Genomic DNA, 3,875 nt, shown 5'->3' with positions numbered 1-3,875 from the left:
AAAACAAACAAAGTTTTATAACAGCAAAATAGTTTTATAATAAACAAAATGCAAACTTCAATTTGAAGAATAGATCTGAACCAGAAGGCAATACTTGAGGGCAGTCACCTAAGATATTAAGATCTTAGTAGGCATTGTATTTAATAATTTGGCTTGTGACCAAATTGTATCTAGGTCCAACTCTTTTTTAACAGAAGTATTTCATCCAAGTAAAATGAGAGGTATTAACGATAGAGCAAACCCCAATTTGCCTAGCTAGGATATGGTCAAGAGCAATTCTATCCTCAAAAATAATTCATGCAAGGGAATTAATAAATGTTTTTGGTTGGCTATTGCCTTGGCAATAATTGCAATACCTGCCCCACCCCTCCACCCCCGAAAAGTATTCTTTCAAATCTGGTATTTTATTAGAGCTGACATCATCAGGCATTAAACATCCTGATTATGTGTATAACCAGTTGCATGTTTTTGACCTATAAAGTAGGATTAAGGTTGATGCCCAATGTGGTTAACTTCCCAGTCAGAAATTAAGGAGAAAATGGAAACAATAATTATACTGAGCGGTTGGTCTCATAATTTTTTTTTTATTGTGTGTGTGTAGCGGGGGGTGGGGGTGGCGGGGAGGGTGGAGGGAGGCGGGACAGGAAGAAACTAAAAAATAAAAAATAAAGGTAAAATAAAGCTGTACATTATACAGGTTTGATCCAGAATTTGGGGTTAGATGTTCACAACAGGTGTCATCTGCTTCACTTTCTAGTAATTTTAATTTCAAATCCTCTGTACACTGAGCAATCCAGTTAGGTATTAAAGCTTTCTTTAATTTCAGAAACATAAATCCAAGAGTCAACACCTTTAAATTTGGACACATATGGATTAGTTAAGTGTACCTAAAATTTTGGAGGGATCAGATAGAAAGGAAAAGAGAAATGTTTTTAATTTAGCTTACAAACGTATAATTTTCCAAATTTCTGTAGGTCATAGATAGTTTGGAAGAAAAAAAATATTAATATCTGGAAAACAAAGATCAAAAACCAGTAATATATTTTATAAAAAAAGTCATAAAAATTGTAAACATCTTGCAATTATTTTTAAGAATTTAACCTCTTGGATCTTATGATAAATTTTTAGAAAAATCAAAGTCTTTTTTGACATATAACATTCTTCCCCAATTTTATGACATCTGTCCCTCATGTGAAGAGCTGATGGAACTTTCTTGACTATTTAGTATTACTTAGGCATTACGTTATACATTATTCTATTTATTCTTCATAAAATGCTACAATTTAAATATCAATTTATCAGCATTATTTTTATTTTATTTTTTAGATGAGGCAACCCTTGGTTGACCTCACAAATTGCAAGGACCTTGTCAGCTTACAATCCTTACTTTTTAATTTTTTCGCTAATAGCACCTAGTCTTCCTAGGTGGTCTCCCATCCAAGTACTAACCAGGCCCGACCCTGCTTAGCTTCCGAGATCAGACGGAATCGGGCTTGTTCGCGGCCATAGACAATTTATCAGCTTTTTAAATGAGGAAATTGTAGCTCAAGAAATAAAATGAGTTACTCTTGATGCCATAACTTGTAAATAATGGGAAGGGATTCAAGGCAAGACCTACTGGACTTTAGTACTCAAGTTATTTTGATCTATGAGAAAAGAATCTCTTTTTTTCTATGCTACTTAATTTCTTAGACTTGCAGGGCTAACCCTTTTGTCTGTACATAAAAACTACTGGTAAGTAGGTGTTCAATTACATCCAATAAACTAAACATTTTCGCCTTTGGATAGATAATTAAAAAATATTTGTTTACATGTGTTCTCTAGAAATATTTTATAACTACTGTTTAAAGGTTTACAAAAAACCTTAGATATGACATTTAGCTGAATGTCTGATGCTAAGATTCATCGGAGTAGAAAAGTCTGTGTAAATTATATTTAACTGAAACTTTTGCTACATTTCTAATCTTGCTTGTTAGCTTTTGCTTTTTACTTCTGTAAATATCTTTACCATTATCACCATCTTTCAGCAGAATCAAGCACTTATTGAGTTCTTAATATTCTATAGACTTCCCTGGCTCCTGACATGAATATCTCGATGATTTGAACAGTTTGAATCCACTCAGTCCTAGAGGCAAATCACTGAATATTTTTCTCAGAGCAGATGTACTTTGACCTAAAGTTATTCTACTCTGTTAGAAGTCCTCTCAGTCTTCATAATAGCTGGTTTTCTCTTGAGTCTCTTGTTTTTATTAAGAAGCATTAGCTAAACCTTTATATCTTCCTATATCTCCCCTCCTCAAATGCCAACTTGTCTTCCATGAGATGAGTCAGAACTGAGTCATTTTTGAATATTAAACAGAAATTTTGTTTGCTATTTGCATTTCTCAGTTTTTTTTGATGAAGGTAGCTTTACAGTTATTTGTGTTTTTATTTATTTGCCTCCAAAATACCATTAATGCCATTATTACAAATTTTATTAGATTATTCTGAGTTGATACATTTAAGTAACTTGTATAGCTTCTGTAAATATTCTGTTAGTAAAGGTTGAATATATGTAATCATCTATACCTTAAGACTTTATTGCCTATAGCATTCTGATGGTATCATATTTATTTATTATTTCATACAAGTCATGACATTCTAATTTGCTGTTTCTGAAATGGTTCGTTTAAGTTGCTCTAAGAGCAGAATGGGTGATGAATTTTATGGTTGTTAGTTTTCATTACATCTCTATCATTAATATTTTATATATTACTCATTCTCCCTTCAAATCCTTCAAAACTTATACATTTACCTTTCCAAAGATATCCATGTCCTTTTGAAGCGAAGAGTAAAGATCCAAGGAGAGAGCAGGACATCCACTGCAATAAAAAAAAAAAAAAAAAAAAATTAATTTAGGAAGTTTGATTTACTCAACTGAGGTAGCTAATGTGTACTAAATAAGTGAACTGTGGAAAACCCATAATGTCTCCCCACCCCCTATGCTTTAATTTTTAGGCAGAGTAATGAGTCCTCAGTCACCCATTCTCATGGGATAGATGGAAAGAACTGATGAGTGCCATCCTCTTTGAATAATTTTATTTTTATTATAAAGGGGGCCACCGTGGATAATTTGCAGAGCTTGTTACTATAGGCAGTAATTAATAATTAGAAATTTAAGAACATGCTCTTGTTTTTCTCTCTATATTTTTGTAGCCTTATTTTAATTTCTTGATCCACTTTCCAATTCCTTCTAATATCAAATTTATAACTGATAAGTATTGGCCCACAGACTTGGTCTCTGAAAGTAAATTTAATACAACTTGGATTTAAAACCATGTTATTTCCATTGAAAAGCTCATATATCTGAGCATTCATTTAATTCGGTTCACAATAAGGCTAAAATCAGTTTTATGTTGTCTAGAAACACATGGAAACCACCTAAGATACACCACAGAATAATATTTGTTAGAGCAAACCTGTCAATAACTTTTTTTACTTTATAGAAGATTGTTTTTTAGTGCTACTAGATGAGCCTTGCTGTAATTCTGGTACGACAATCTTGTATCACAGTTATTATTTTCATAAACAGCAACTCTCTAGAAGTACTAGACGATGCATATAGATGCAAGCCTACATTATTTTCTTTCCTACTTAATAGAGTCATTATTTGTTTTAAAAAAGACATTTATAAATCTTTGTAAAATCTAAATAATAGTATTAAATTTTTCTCCTTTCTTCCTCTATCCATTCAATGTTGTCTATATCTTCTGTCTGGTTGGTTATTCACAGTCATTTACTTCTCTGACCAACAATATTCCTGGAAATACGCCTTGTCTCTATAAACTGTTCAGGATATAGATTAAAAAAACAAGTCTTAAGTTTATTAATTTTTT

The sequence above is a fragment of the Pteropus alecto genome, unplaced genomic scaffold (genome assembly GCF_000325575.1).
Source record: "Pteropus alecto unplaced genomic scaffold, ASM32557v1 scaffold29, whole genome shotgun sequence".
Classification (NCBI taxonomy): Eukaryota; Metazoa; Chordata; class Mammalia; order Chiroptera; family Pteropodidae; genus Pteropus; species Pteropus alecto.
This window is presented reverse-complemented; position numbering follows the sequence as displayed.